Raw genomic sequence first — 16,683 nt, 5'->3', positions numbered from 1 at the left:
TGACATTATCACACTTTCCCAAGCGGGTGAAGTGTGGTGCAAAGTTGCCATGACATCATGAGAAGGGGGTGTGGCATCATGGACACCCAAAATTTTTAGAATTTATGCCTGCAGACAGAAATCTGAGATTTAAGTCAGGCATACAAACAACTTGAGATGCACCAGGATTTATGTAAAGGTATGTGCCTAGATGGATTTACCTTCCCTGTGCCTGATGTATATGGCAAAAAGTCACAAAATGTTTGCGAAAAAAAAAGGGATATGTATCCAAGACCATTTGTTTTGAGAGGAGAACAATACGTTAATTTCCACAGCATACGATGCTGTCACTAGAGGTTACTAGAACTGAAGTTTTGTTAGAGGAAGGATAAACTCCCCTGTCTGGGACCCCCACAGCCTCATCACTGAATTCAACTAACTAACCCCCATTTAAGTATTCAGAGAATTACTTGTGGCCTCGATCAAGTCTATCTTAGTTCAGTAGGATATCTTTCATTAAAATGAACATTCTTCCGCATTTTCTATATTCATTCCGTTTTCATTTGCAGAGGGCCCTTTTGCTGCTTGTGTGCTGAATGAAGGGCCGATGAGTGGACAATGATACTCTATAAGCTCTTTGCCTCCAGGGAGGCTTGAGTATGTCCAACCTTAAAAAATATTACTGCGCAGACACAATAGCTCAGCTAGCTCAGGTACATGCGGGCCTGAGTTCACATCTATTGAGACCTTGGCAGTCTTAAAGTGCCCCTTTGCTTTCTTTAACTGAATCCCCATTACCATAGGCCCTCGATATTATCCCCAACATTGTCACAATCTTTGGCACTTTCCCCATCTGCCCTAATATTCTGGAATCTTGACTTTCTTCCAGGCCTAGTGTTTTCTGCCTTTTCTTGGTGAATTAGCAAAGAATTTGTGTATATGTGACTTTAATGACAGACTAAGAATTAAATGCCATGATTATTATGGTACCGTCCATGCCCTTCTGGACTCTGAGCCTTTCTGATACTGCCAAATCGCACACAGTCTTACAGGTCTGAAGAAGAATATTGTACATGATATCAATTGTTAGGCATTAATTCCGTGGGAAGCATAGTAACATAGTAACATAGTTCATAAGGTTGAAAAAATACCAGAGTCCATCAAGTTCAACCTATAAACCTAATGAGTCTCTACTCAGTTGATCCAGAGGAAGGCAAAAAAAAAACCTCATACTAGAGGAAAAAATTCCTTCTCGACTCCAAATATGGCAGTCAGAATAAATCCCTGGATAAACGTTCTGTCCCTATAAATCTAATATACATAACCAGCAATGTTATTATTCTCCAAAAATGCATCCAGACCCCTTTTAAATTATTTTACAGAGCTCACCATGACCACCTCCTACGGGAGGAGCGGCATAGGCCATATTCAAATTCAAAATATTTCGCGAATATATGGACGAATATTCGTCATATATTCGCGAAATTCGCATATTTGTTATATTCGCTTTTTTTTGCGCATTGCGCATATGCGCATATTTGCGAATATTGAGCCCTCCCTTCTTTAATGGTATACTTTAATGGCACTATGACTAGTGCATTAACTCTGATTTTTTTGTCCATAGAGGGAGATTTATCAAAACCTGTCCAAAGGAAAAGTTTCTGAGTTGCCCATAGCAACCAATCAGATTGCTTCCTTCATTTTTCAGAGGCCTTTTAAAAAATTAAAGAAAAAAATCTGATTGGTTGCTATGGGCAACTGCACAACTCTTCCTCTACACTGGTTTTGATGAATCTCCCCCATAGAGGGAGATTTATCAAAACCTGTCCAGAGAAAAAGTTTCTGAGTTGCCCATAGCAACCAACCAGATCGCTTCTTTCATTTTTCAGAGGCCTTTTCAAAAATGAAGGAAGCAATCTGATTGGTTGCTATGGGCAACTCAGAAACTTTTCCTCTGGACAGGTTTTGATAAATCTCCCTCTATGTGGGAGATTCATCAAAACCAGTGTAGAGGAAGAGTTGTGCAGTTGCCCATAGCAACCAATCAGATTGCTTCTTTCATTTTTGAAAAGGCCTCTGAAAAATGAAGGAAGCAATCTGGTTGCTATGGGCAACTCAGAAACTTTTCCAGGAAAAGCTGTTGAGTTGCCCATAGCAACCAATCAGATCGCTTCATTCATTTTGCAGAGGCCTTGTGAAAAATGAAAGAAGCAATATGATTGGTTGCTATGGGCAACTCAGCAGCTTTTCCAGGAAAGAAAAGTTAAAGCGCAACAATGTAACACTCTGTTCCACCCCGGGACTTGAACCAGTGGTGGTCTCCCATTCCACTGTGCTGCCAAGACAGTGCTGCTTATTTTACATGCTGTGAGATCCCCATAGACCACAATGAGCCTATTGGTTTCGATGGGCAAAAAAATCACAGAGTTAATGCACTAGTCAAAGTTCCTTATACCATTAAAGTAGGGAGGGCTCAATATTCGCAAATATGCATATATCCGCATAAATTTTCGCATATGCGAAAAAACGAATATCCGTAATTACGAATATATAGTTCTGTATTCACAATGAGGGGCATTTACTAATCTTTTACTATGTAGTCTGGTTTTTACCCTGTTTTTTTCTACTTCATTTTTGACTATGTGCGACAAATTTACTAAATTGTTGCACGGCATTAATAAATTTGGCACACATAGGCAAAAGTGGGAAATTTACTTCATATAGTAGAAAAAAATAGTCTGTTCCTTTTTCCTGCTGTCTGAATAGGTTTGGCTGCTGGTTTCCTTCTGGATCTTTTGTTTTTGAGTTTTTTTTTTAGCTTTTTCACCACATCTAAATAATTCAATAACTACAGTGGTCCCTCAAGTTACAATATTAATTGGTTCCAGGAAAACCATTGTAAGTTGAAAACATTGTATGTTGAGACCATAACTCTATGGAAACGTGGTAATTGGTTCTAAAGGCACCAAAATGTCATCCAAAATAGGAAAAAGTGACAAAGAAAAATAAGTAGATAACTAATATAGATAAAGCAAATCCTTACATATAAAAGTAATAAAGATCTGCTGGGAGCTGTAAATTACTGTCTATGTCAGTGTTTCCCAAGCAGGGAGCCTCCAGCTGTTGCAAAACTATAACTCCCAGCATGCCTGGACAGCCAAAGGCTGTCCGGGCATGCTGGGAGTTGTAGTTTTGCAAAAGATGGGGCCACCCTGCTTGGGAAACACTGGTCTATGTAGAGGACAGGAGCTTCTTCAGGGGTCCTGTACAGTACAGGCAATGTCCCAAACAAGTAATGGAGTCGCCCTCACCTGGTGTCCAAAAGAGCAGCTAACCCTGATACAGGTAAAGTGTACAGAACATGTAATACCAGACACCAGTCAGTGCATACACTTCAGTAATACAGGGGTTTTACCAGTGAATGCCCATTTTGATTGGTTGGTTCTTCCAGCCATTGACACGTTTTACAGATCTGGACTGTCTGTAGCATTGTATGTGGAGTCTGGTTTCAACTTACGATGGTCCAGAAAAGACCATTGTATGTTGAAACTATTGTATGTTGAGGCCATTGTAAGTTGAGGGAACACTGTAAATTGTAGTCATGGCTCAGAAGTGGTAAACGGCGTTTAGTGTGTGTGTTTATCACATTTTTTTAACACAGTTTTTTTCTCCCTAAATGTACTTACACTTTTTTTTTTTTTTTTGGTTACTTCTTCTACAGATCTGTGTATCCTGTGGACTCCTTCGGATTCGGTGGACTACTTCGATGGCCAGCGTTTTTCTTTGCTTGATGTTAATAAAATGGTTAACGAGGGCTTGTGGGGGAGTGTTTTTTGTAATAAATTTTTTTTTAAACCTGTTGTGTTTTATTTTTATTTTACTTTACTAGACAGGCTTAGTAGTGGAAGCTGTCTTATAGACTGAGTCCATTACTAAGCCGGGCTTAGCGTTAGCCACAAAAACAGCTAGAGCTAACCCCCAATTATTACCCCGGTACCCAACACCACAGGGGTGCCGGGAAGAGCCAGTACCAACAGGCCCGGAGCGTCAAAAATGGCGCTCCTGGGCCTAGGCGGTAACAGGCTGGCGTTATTTAGGTTGGGGAGGGCCAGTAACAATGGTCCTCGCCCACCCTGGGAACGTCAGGCTGTTACTGTTTGGTTGGTATTTGGTTGAGACTAAAAATAGGGGGACCCTATGCGTTTTTTTAATATATTTAATTATTTATTTAAAAAAAAAAACGCATAGGGTCCCCCCTATTTTCATTCTCAGCCAAATACCAACCAAACAGTAACAGCCTGACGTTCCCAGGGTGGGCAAGGACCATTATTACTGGCCCTCCCCAGCCTAAATAACGCCAGCCTGTTACCGCTTAGGCCCAGGAGCGCCATTTTTGACGCTCCAGGCCTGTTGGTACCGGCTCTTCCCGGCACCCCTGTGGCGTTGGGTACCGGGGTAATAATAGGGGGTTAGCGCTAGCTGTTTTTGTGGCTAGCGCTAAGCCCAGGTTAGTAATGGACTCTGTCTATAAGACAGCTTCCACTACTAAGCCTGTCTAGTAAAGTAAGAAAAAAACACAACAGGTTTTAAAAAATTTTTATTACAAAAAACACTCCCCCACAAGCCCTCGTTAACCATTTTATTAAAATCAAACAAAGAAAAACGCTGGTTATCGAAGTAGTCCACCGAATCCGAAGGAGTTCACAGGATACACGGATCTGAAATGAGAAGAAAACAAAAACAATGGGTTAGTACATTTATTATCACCTACTCACACATCTCCCGCCCCGCACGACTACAACTGCCAGCATGCCCTTACAGTAAGGACATGCTGGGAGTTGTAGTTGTGTGGTGCAGGAGATGTGTGGGCAAGTGACAAGCTTGTCCCCTGCCCCCAGCTGCAGGACTACAACTCCCAGCATGCCCTTACAGTAAGGTGGGGCGGAGGCGGGGCACAGTGTTTCCCAACCTGGGACTTGTAGTTTTGCAACATCTGGTGGCACCCTGGTTGGGAAACACTGTTTTAGGCCAGTGTTTCCCAACCAGGGTGCCTCCAGATGTTGCAAAACTACAAGTCCCAGCATGCCTGGACAGTCAAAGGCTGTCTAGGCATGCTGGGAGTTGTAGTTTTGCAACATCTGGAGGCAACCTGGCTGGGAAACACTGGCCTAAAACAGTGTTTCCCAACCAGGGTGCCTCCAGATGTTGCAAAACTACAAGTCCCAGCATGCCTGGACAGTCAAAGGCTGTCTAGGCATGCTGGGAGTTGTAGTTTTGCAACATCTGGATGCAACCTGGGTGGGAAACACTGGCCTAAAACAGTGTTCCCCAACCAGGGTGCCTCCAGATGTTGCAAAACTACAAGCCCCAGCATGCCTGGACAGTCAAAGGCTGTCCAGGCATGCTGGGAGTTGTAGTCTTGCAACATCTGGAGGCACCCTGGTTGGGAAACACTGGCCTAAAACAGTGTTTCCCAACCAGGGTGCCTCCAGATGTTGCAAGACTACAACTCCCAGCATGCCTAGACAGCCTTTGGCTGTCCAGGCATGCTGGGAGTTGTAGTCTTGCAACATCTGGAGGCACCCTGGTTGGGAAACACTGTTTTAGGCCAGTGTTTCCCAACTGTTTTAGGCCATTGTTTCCCAACCAGGGTGCCTCCAGCTGTTGCTAAACTACAACTCCCAGCATGCCTGGACAGCCAAAGGCTGTCCAGGCATGCTGGGAGTTGTAGTCTTGCAACAACTGGAGGCACCCTGGTTGGGAAGCCTGCGCAACTTACCGGCTTCCGTAGGATCCAGCGCTGCACGACACTGCCGCGCGACAGTGCCGCGCGACGATCTCCGACAGCGATCGTCGCTGGAGCCTCGGAAGGGTAAGTGAACTTCTTCGCCGGTCCCCTTCAGCTGTTTAGTTTTGCAACAGCTGGAGGACTACAGTTTACAGACCACAAACCAGTGATCTGCAAACTGTGGCCCTCCAGCTGTTGCAAAACTACAACTCCCAGCATGCCTGGACAGCCAATGGCTGTCCAGGCATGCTGGGAGTTGTAGTCTTGCAACATCTGAAGGCACCCTGGTTGGGAAACACTGTTTTAGGCCAGTGTTTCCCAACAAGGGTGCCTCCAGCTGTTGCAAAACTACAACTCCCAGCATGCCCGGACAGCCAAAGGGTGTCCAGGCATGCTGGGAGTTGTAGTTTTGCAACATCTGGAGACACCCTGGTTGGGAAACACTGTTTTAGGCCAGTGTTTCCCAACAAGGGTGCCTCCAGCTGTTGCAAAACTACAACTCCCAGCATGCCCGGACAGCCAAAGGGTGTCCAGGCATGCTGGGAGTTGTAGTCTTGCAACATTTGGAGGCACCCTGGTTGGGAAGCTTGCGCAACTTACCGGCTTCCGTAGGATCCAGCGCTGCACGACACTGCCGCGCGACAGTGCCGCGCGACGATCTCCGTCAGCGATCGTCGCTGGAGCCTCGGAAGGGTAAGTGAACTTCTTCGCCGGTCCCCTTCAGCTGTTTAGTTTTGCAACAGCTGGAGGACTACAGTTTACAGACCACACACCAGTGGTCTGCAAACTGTGGCCCTCCAGCTGTTGCAAAACTACAACACCCAGCATGCCCTGACAGCCAAAGCCTATGGCTCTCAGGGCAGGAGCCTGGGCTGACATTACAGTGCAGCCGCCCGGGCTCCTCATACGGTCTCCCCGCTACCCCCCTTGTCTCCCGCCCGGGCTCCTCATACGGCCTCCCCGCTACCCCCCCCCCCTTGTCTCCCGCCCGCGCCGCTCAGCTCCCGCTGCTACAAGACTACAACTCCCAGCGTGTCCTCACTGTAAGGCCATGCTGGGACTTGTAGTCTTGCAACAGCATACAGATGGGAGTTGTGTGGCGCTGGCAGGTGAGAGGGGGGGGATGTAAATCACTGTAGTGCCCCGGTAGCGCAGTGAGGGTAGCGGGGAGAAAGTATGTCGGAGCCCGGGCGGCAGTAGCTTTTCCTGCTCCATGTTGGAGCTGGAGTAAATTTAGTCAATTTTTATGGCCGTTGCGACAGTTTATTGCGCAACTGCGACTGTCTCAGTTAATAAATTCCTGACCACTGCAAGTCAAAACTGAAAACTAGCGTAAATTAAGCGGGAAATTTTTTTTTGACTTTCTAGCTCTTGCTAGGGAAAGTCGCACAATTTATAGGGTAGGCGCAATTGCGACAATTTTGCGCCAAAAATAGTCAGAAAAAAATGACTAAACCCCTTAGTAAATGCCCCCCAATATTCGCGAATTTGCGAATATGCGATATTCGCGATTAAAATTCGAATTGCGAATATTCGCGAGCAACACTACTAAATAACCCTAATTCTGATAATCTTTCTGGGTACTGTAATTCTCCCATTCCCTGTATTACTCTGGTTGCTGTCTTTGAACCCTCTCCAGCTCCACTATATCTTTCTTGTACACTGGTGCCCAGTACTGTACACAGTATTCTATGTGTGGTCTGACTAGTGATTTGTACAGCGGTAGAATTATTTCCTTGTCGTGGGCATCTATGTCCCTATTGATGCACCCCATGATTTTATTTGCCTTGGCAGTAGCTGCCCGACACTGGTCATTACAGCTAAATTTACTGTTAACTAAGACTCCCAAGTCCTTTTCCACGTCAGTCGTCCCAAGTGTGCTTCCATTTAATACATAATCCCAGCCCGGATTTTTTGTCCCCATGTGCATTACCTTACATTTATCAGTGTTGAACCTCATCTGCCACTTCCCAGCCCAAACCTCCAACCTATCCAGATCCATTTGTGACAGTGCACTGTCCTCTATTGTGTTTACCGTTTTACAGAGTTTAGTATCATCTGCAAAGATTGCTACTTTACTATTCAACCCCTCTACAAGGTCATTAATTAATATATTAAATAGGACAGGACCCAAGACTGACCCCTGTGGTACCCCACTAATAACAGTCACCCAATCAGAATAAGTACCATTAATAACCACCCTCATAAAAGCTGATCAGGTTAGTTTGACAGGACCGATCCCTCATAAAGCCATGCTGATATGGAGTCATACCTTTATTTTTATCAAGATATTCCAAAATAGCATCTCTTAGAAAACCCTCAAACAGTTTACACACAACAGAGGTTAAACTAACAGGTCTATAATTCCCTGGGTCACCTTTTGTCCCCTTTTTAAATATTTGCACCACATTTTCCATGCGCCAGTCCTGGGGAACAGTCCCTGTTACTATAGAGTCCCTGAATATAAAAAATAGGGGTCTGTCTATTACATTACTTAATTCCTTTAGAACACGGGGGTGAATGCCATCTGGACCTGGAGATTTGTCTATTTAGATTTTTTGCAGGCAGCACTGTACTTCTTCCTGGGTTAGACAGGTGGCCTATGCTGGTGAGTTTACCTTATCTTGCTGTATTTCACCTGGCATTTCATTTTCCTAGGTGAATACAGTGGAGAAGAATTTGTTTAATATATTTGCTTTTTCCTGATCCCTGTTTATAATTTCTTCTTTATCGTTTTTAAAGGACCTACACTTTCATTTTTAACCTTTTTGCTATTTATATAGTTAAAGAACATTTTGGGGTAGTTGTACTCTTTGGCAATGAGTCTTTCTATCTCTATTTTTGCGGCTTTTATCTGTTTTTTTTTTACATATTTTACATTTTTCTCTCTAGCTTTTTAATGCTTCCTCACTGCCGTCCTCTTTTAGTAATTTAAATGCTTTATTTTTGTCATTTATTGCCCCCTTAACGGTTTTCTGACCCTTTTATTCCCATAAGGTATATACATCTTACAGTGAGAGTTTAAGATATTTTTTAAAGTCTCCCATTTAGTGTCAGTATTCTTGTTTTTGAGGACATTATCCCATTTTATATTGTTAAGGGCTTGTCTTAGTTGGTCAAACTTTGCTTTCCTTAAGTTATTTGTTTTTGTGGCCCCTCGAGAGATTCCCTTATTGAAGAACAAGTTATAATGTATTATATTATGATCACTATTTACTAGGTGTCCTTCTACTTGCACATTAGTTACTCTTTCAGGTCTGTTGGTTAATATTACATCTAGTAGGGTGCCGCCTCTGGTTGGGCCCTGCACAATTTGGGACAGATAATTGTCTTTAGCTATAGTCAGAAACCTGTTTCCTTTATGAGATTCACAGGACTCAGTCTCCCAGTTTATATCAGGATTTGATGCAATGTTTATTTGCCTCATTAATTGATCTTCTGTATCTTCCATTATGTTTGGTGACTTATAGCAAACCCCTATCAGAAATGTTTTTATTTTTATCTCCATATATTTCTACCCATATTTACTTCACATTATCGTTTCCTACCCATATATCCTCCCGCAGCGCGGCCTTCAGACTGGTCTTTACATAAAGACAGACTCCTCCCCCTTTCCATTTTGTCGATCCTTCCTGAATAGACTATAACTCTGTATGTTGACCGCCCAGTCACAGCTATCGTCCAACCAAGTCTCTGTTATACCCACTATAATTCTCCTCAGACATCAACCACTCCAGTTCATCTGTTTTATTGGTCAGACTTCTGGCATTAGTCAACATGCAATTCAAAGGTGTATGTTTTTTTTTCCTTTGAAGCCTATCCCTATTAACTATTCTAACCCCTCCCTCCGCTCCACCCCCAGGGACATTAATAAGTCCCCCCTCTCTATCTACACTATCTTCCCCCTCTATGTTGTAGGTTCCCTCCCCCTAGTCCCTAGTTTAAACACTCCTCCACCCTTCTAGACATCTTTTCCCCAAGCACAGCTGCACCCTCCCCATTGAGGTGCAGCCCGTCCCTACAGTAGAGCCGGTAACTGACAGCGAAGTCAGCCCAGTTCTCCATGAACCCAAACCCCTCCTACACCAGCTTCTGAGCTACTTGTTTACCTCCCTGATCTACCGCAAGGGCCGAGGCAAGTGCTCTCTATCACCCAAAGTGCAAGAAAAAGTGCAAAAGTGTCACACTAAAAAAAACGTGCACATAGGATTCGGTCTATCGCTAAGCCCTTCTCCAACAGGAGCGAGGCCCCCCAACAAACCTACCCTTCACCTCCTGGCCAAAAGGCACCTGCAAGGATCCAGGTTCGATGCCCCTTTTCGCTGAAGCTTCTAAGGGGCCGCAAAATGCACCTTGCTTCAACCTAGCCAAGGTATCAGCCGAGGAGCTGTATACTGATGGCATCTAGAACTAAGTCAAGATGCTCAGGGGTTGCAGGGAGCGGAGGAAGTTGATGGCCACACACATCTCCCCTAGACCGCCAAGAGGGACACCCAAAAGGGCTACCGCATCCTGACAAATTCTGTGTACAAACAAACATGTAAAAGTAGCACAGTGACATACAAAAATAATAAATAAGTGAATGAGTGCAGATATACTGCCCGGTCATCCAGCCGGATCTATAAAAAATTTCCCTGATCCTAGCCAGAAGGCCAGGATACCAAGGGAGAGTGCCAAAGGTGAAGAGTATATGGTGCAGTGCGTTCACTCAGTAAGTTATAACACGCAGTGAGTTTCGGCACCTCAGGGTCACCACTCCCCAAGACACAAAAGTACCTCGGCTCTACACCCCCCAGCCTCATGGCGAGACCAGGAGGACACAGGTCACATCAGGGCAGCCATTGAGCTGGTTACAATGGCACCAGTCCCGGAACGCCCTGGTACATAGTGTTGCTTGCGAATATTCGCAATACAAATTTTATTTGCGAATATCGCATATTCGCGAATTTGCGAATATTCGCGAATATAGCTCTATATATTCGTAATTACGAATATTCGTATTTTTTTTTTTTCCCAGTACACATCACAGTGATCACCCATCTCTGCTTCCAGCTTGTGTGGTGTAAAGAAGGCTCTAATACTACTTTGTGAGACTGGTGTGCGAATTTCCGCATATGCGAAAATTTGCATATGCTAACTTTCGCATATGCGAATTTCCGTTTATACTAATTTTCGCATACGCGAATTTTCGTATACGCGAAAATAAAACGAGAATATTACGAATATGCGAATATTCGCGAATGTATGACGAATATTCGTCCATATATTCGCGAATATTCGCGAATTCGAATATGGCCTATGCCGCTCAACACTACTGGTACACCTGCTCCTCCATGCAGCATCCATCCTACATCAATGGCAGAGACTAAACCACTGATAAGAACAGATACTATACTTCATCTTAGCCAAAAGGCCGAGAAGCGATCTCCCGCAAGGGCTCTATTTCGACTATATATGGTGACATTCTCCGGCAAACTCCCATATATGTAAATCTAGGAGTCTGGGTAGGACATTCAACCAAGGGAGTGGGCCCAAATTGCCCTTTCCACCTCTAAACTCTCTATACTATTCATCCATATTCTGCATTCATATAGTTCATATATTTCATACAGTTTTTATTACTATGTAGAACTTCCCAGTCAGAATAACATTATTATCTTATGTGTATGGTTCTAATCATCAGTTATTTATATATAACATGATAAATGTAGCTGAACCTCCCTGTACATCTTCACTTCTGCAAGGCTTTGAGTAGTCCATTACTTACTTAGCTTAGTTTACTGCCTGGGAAAGCAGATTCAGAGCAGATACAGTTTGCAATACACAAAAATAAGAACCAGCTGCTTCACAACACTAGTTAGATTCAGTCACATTATATGTAAATCAATGCAATATGATTACTGACACCTAAACACAGCATGTGAGAATATTAAAAGTCATATTAAAGAGAATAATAGGCCGAATAATCGCATTGTTCAGTTCAGTTGTCTTTATCCATATGGCACTTTATTTAACCTTATCAAGGCAGAGGCCCCTTGTTATGCTGGGAAAATAGCTTGGCAGGGTAAAGTGTGCTCTGAATGCATCCTCATGTTTATTTGCAAGCCTGACAGAGTAGAAGGGTTGGATTCTTATTAGCAATACTTTCCTGAATCATCTGATAATATTAATATTTATAATTTTTTTAGTAGTTGTCTGAAAATTGAAGATGTTAAACCAACTGCAGGAAATGTCATAACATTGAAAAACAAATCTTAGTCACCTTTTAATCCCTATTTTATGCCTATCAGGTCCCTAGTGTCCACAAAGTGCCCCCAGTACCTTATAGCTGTGCTGAACACCATTCTGATCATGTATTCTAGGCATGTTTGCCAGAGACTAGGGATACTCTGGGAAACAATTTTTTTTCTAAAATCCCTAGAATGCTGTAATCAAAAAAGAAACAAATTGTGCTTACCTCCCGCTGTTCTTGTGGTACCTCCAGTATCCTAGGAAGAAGACCAGGGCTCAAAGCGAGACATCGATGTTGTCGATTAGCTGACGAGTCAACCATCAGAAGCAGAGAGAGGATTGCTAAGGTGGCTGGGAGTGTGATACCCCGGCTGTTCAATCATGGGGGAATGATGACCTCAAATGGCTGCCAATGGCCTGTGCAGCCTGGAGAGCCAGCCTGAAGATCGCCAATAGTACTAATCAGTACTATGTTATAACCATCGTACGCAAATAAAAATGGTATAGGGGTCAGAAGAGGACAATTTCTAGCATACTTATTACATCAAAAAAGTTTGACTGTATTTAAAAGTAGTATAATAATAAACTATGTAACCATGGGCATATTTATAATCACATTGACCCGCATGATAAGGAGAATACTACAAAAAAAACTTTTTTTTTTTCAATCTTTCCCTCCAAATACATTTGAGGTATGCTGCAAATGCACTGCAGGCAGTCACGAGCTGACACACAGAGCTAGGCAGCAGTAGAAGGTAGCTCGCTCTGCAGTTGCTCTGTGACTACCGGAAGTGCATCCGTAGGGTCAAATACACTGCGGATGCGCTGTGTGTGGTTCTACCATTAATGGTAAAAAAAAAGTTTTAATATGGCTCAGAGGATGGAAACATAAAGGAGTTATGGCTCTCAATAGGAGAGGAGGAAAAACGAAAATGCAAAAATGAAACCTGACTGTGTCCTCAAAGCCTAAATGGTCAGTGCACTTAAAGGGTTAAATGCTGGCATTCTGGCCAAGCTTAAAAAAAGTTGTATCCCAGTACATCTCTTAACAGTCTATTCACACGTACAGTAATCTGCGCCAAATACTGTACGTGTGAATAGACCCTTATGGTTAATCTGCGTATAGTGCGAGCACCAACAAAAGTTGTTTTTAAAATTTGTGTAATCAATGACATTGTTAGAATACTGTTCAGCACAGCTATAAGGTACTGGAGGAAGTTTGTGGGATACTTAGGACCTGACAGGTTCCCTTTAACCCCTTAACCACTCAGGACGTAAATGTACGTCCTGGTGACGTGGTACTTAACGCACCAGGACGTACATTTATGTTCTGAGCATATCCGCGGGCATCAGAGCGATGCCGGCATCATGCGCGGCAGGTCCCAGCTGTGGATCGCAGCCAGGGACCCGCCGGTAATGGCGGACACCCGCGGTGATCCGCAGACGGAGGTCCCCTCACCTGCCTCCGCTGTCTTCCGGGAGTCTTCTGCTCTGATCTGCCTTCCCGCAGACCAGAGCAGAAGATGACCGATAACCCTGATCAGTGCTGTGTCCTATACATAGCACTGAACAGGATTAGAAATCGAATGGTTGCTATAAATAGTCCCCTATGGAGACTATAAGAGTGTAAAAATAAAAGTAAAAAAAGTAAAAAAATAAAGTAAAAAAAATGTGAAAAACACCCTCCCCCAATAAAAACTTAAATTGTCCCATTTTCCCTATTTTACCCCCAAAAAGTGTAACAAAAATTATTTTATATACATATTTGGTATCACTGCGTGCATAAATATCCGTACTATTAAAATAAAATGTAAATGATCCCGTACGGAGAACGGCGTGAACGTAAAAAAAAAAAAAAGGTCCAAAATAGCTGCTTTTTTATGACATTTTATTCCAAATTTTTTTTTATAAAAACTGTAATAAAAGTTTTGTATAAGGAAATATGGTATCAATAAAAAGTACAGATCACGGCACAAAAAAGGAGCCCTCATACCACCGCTTAAAAGGAAAAATGAAAAAGTTAGACGTCTCAAAATAGGGGGATTTTAAACATACTAATTTGGTTAAAAAGTTTGCGATTTATTTTAAGTGCAACAGTAATAGAAAAGTGTATAATCATGGGTATCATTTTAATCGTATTGACCCAGAGAATAAAAAACACATGTCATTTTTACCATAAATTGTACGGCGTGAAAACAAAAGCTTCCAAAATTTACAAAATTGCAGTTTTCTTTTTAATTTCCCCACACAAATAGTATTTATTTGGTTGTGCCATACATTTTATGGTAAAGTGAGTGATGGCATTGCAATGGACAATTGGTCGCACAAAAAACAAGCCCTCATACTAGTCTGTGAGTGAAAATATAAAAGAGTTATGATTTTTTGAAGGGGAGGAGGAAAAACAAAAGCGTAAAAATGTAATTGTCTGAGTCCTTAAGGTCCAAATGGGCTGAGTCCTTAAGGGGTTAAAGTGGACCTGTCAGCAGGGAAAATGGTGATGTACATAAGCAGAGGGCTAGATATGGCTAGTCAAAAGAATTCTGGAAATACCTTTTTATTTCAATAGTTCTCCCCATCTACAAAATAAAATCCTTTTAATATGCAAATATGGATAAAGTGCCCAGGGGGCATTCCTCAGCATGGCAAGAGTCCTAGTCAGTCCAGCTCATGTCCTCTAGTGGTTGTCAATAGGGATGTCGCGAACATAAAATTTTCGGTTCGCGAACGGCAAACGCGAACTTCCGCAAATGTTCGCAAACCGGGCGAGCCGCCATTGACTTCAATGGGCAGGCGAATTTTAATACCCACAGAGACTCTTTCTAGCCACAATATTAATCTAAAAGTTGTTTCAAGGGGACTAATACCTGGACTGTGGCGTGCTGGAGGGGAATCCATGACAAAACTCCCATGGAAAATTACATAGTTGTTGCAAAGTCTGGTTTTAATCCATAAAGGGCATAAATCACCTATTATTCCTAAATTCTTTGGAATAACGTGCTTTAGCCCCCTTTAGGCAGCACATAGAGCCCCCCTTTAGGCATCACATAGTTAAATCCCCCCTTTAGGCAGCACATATATTCCCCCATATTAGGCAGCACATAGTTAGAGCCTCCCTTTAGGCACCACATAGAGCCCCCTTTAGGCAGCACATATTTAGATCCCCCTTTAGGCATCACATAGTTAGATCCCCCCTTTAGGCAGCACATAGATTCCCCCATGTTAGGCAGCACATAGTTAGAGCCTCCCTTTAGGCAGCACATAGAGCCCCCTTTAGGCAGCACATATTTAGATCCCCCTTTAGGCATCACATAGTTAGATCCCCCCTTTAGGCAGCACATAGATTCCCCCATATTAGGCAGCAGATAGTTAGAGCCCCCCTATAGGCAGCACTGGTTTTATTTCACAGCCAAAAAAGGTATTTTTATTTTTTATTTGAACAACTGTCACACCAAATGTGATTTGCACTAGTGTGACAATGAGCAAAAAAGGTTGCCAGCGGAGTTCCCCTTTTAAGCAGAGGTCCCCAACCAGGGTGCCTCCAGCAGTTGCAAGACACACGGACTGAACTTATAGCCCTTTTAATACTGTAGTTAGTTGCTTGAAGGAACTTAAGAATTACACTGGAGTACCCCTTTTAACCAGCGGTCCCCTCCCAACCAGGGTGCCTCCAGCTGTTGCAAGACACACGGACTGAACTTATAGCCCTTTTAATACTGTAGTTAGTTGCTTGAAGGAACTTAAGTATTACACTGGAGTACCCCTTTTAACCAGCGGTCCCCTCCCAACCAGGGTGCCTCCAGCTGTTGCAAAACACACGGACTGATATTTGAGTCCTAAGCAGGGCTTTTTTGGGTGCTGTTTTAAAGCAGATGTTAGACTAGTGCTTTAGGAGTAAAGTGGACCCTGAATACACCACTTAGCAGCAACCTAGCTATCGCTTTCCTTATTACAGCAGGAGCAGCTTCTCTGTCCCTCCACTTTCTAAGCCTGCACCATGCCGAATGAAGGTAAAATGGCGTCCGTGCAGGAGGTAGGAGGTTCTGGAAGGGAGGGACTGCTGCTGATTGGCTGTAATGTGTCTGCTGACTCTGACTCACAGGGTCAAAGTTTCTCTATTTTTCTAATTTCCCTAAATAATTTATGTAAATAACAGTCAGCATAATTTTCATGTTATGAACTATTAAGAGTACAATTCAAATGTTATTGAACAAACCTCCTAATGATAACAGTATTTTTTTTAAACATAAAAACTTGCAATGCACTGTTTCAAATTATTACGCACAGTAAGTTTCAAAACACTTTATAGGTTGTAAAGAACTGAAAATTGTCATTTGTTGTGTTTGCAGCATATTTACTGAAATCAAAAGCTATTCCAATCAACCTTTTAACAACATTTTAAAACTTTTCAAACATTTTAACAGGTCATGTTACATTTTAACATAGGACCCCTTATTTGATAGCCGCTTCACAAGTTTTGCATCCATTGAACTTGAGAGTTTTTGGACAGTTTCTGCTTGAATTTGTTGGCAAGATGTCAGAATAGCCTCCCAGAGCTGCTGTTTGGATGTAAACTGCCTCCCACCCTCATAGATCTTTTGCTTGAAGATGCTCCAAAGGTTCTCAGTAGTAGTCTCAGGTCAGAGGAGGATGGCGGTCACTCCATGACTTTCTCTGCTTTTAACCCC

The 16,683-nt window shown here is 43.0% G+C and overlaps 1 protein-coding gene and 1 pseudogene across 1 annotated transcript in view; one reads left to right on the top strand and one right to left on the bottom strand.

Moving 5' to 3' along the window:
* Positions 1 to 16,683, top strand: part of COL21A1 (collagen type XXI alpha 1 chain) — a 320,958-nt gene that overhangs the window by 154,387 nt on the left and 149,888 nt on the right. The window lies entirely within an intron of this gene.
* Positions 10,972 to 11,192, bottom strand: LOC130363263 (U2 spliceosomal RNA; annotated as a pseudogene).

Source organism: Hyla sarda, chromosome 3 (assembly GCF_029499605.1).
Source record: "Hyla sarda isolate aHylSar1 chromosome 3, aHylSar1.hap1, whole genome shotgun sequence".
Taxonomy (NCBI): domain Eukaryota; kingdom Metazoa; phylum Chordata; class Amphibia; order Anura; family Hylidae; genus Hyla; species Hyla sarda.
This window is presented reverse-complemented; position numbering and strand designations above follow the sequence as displayed.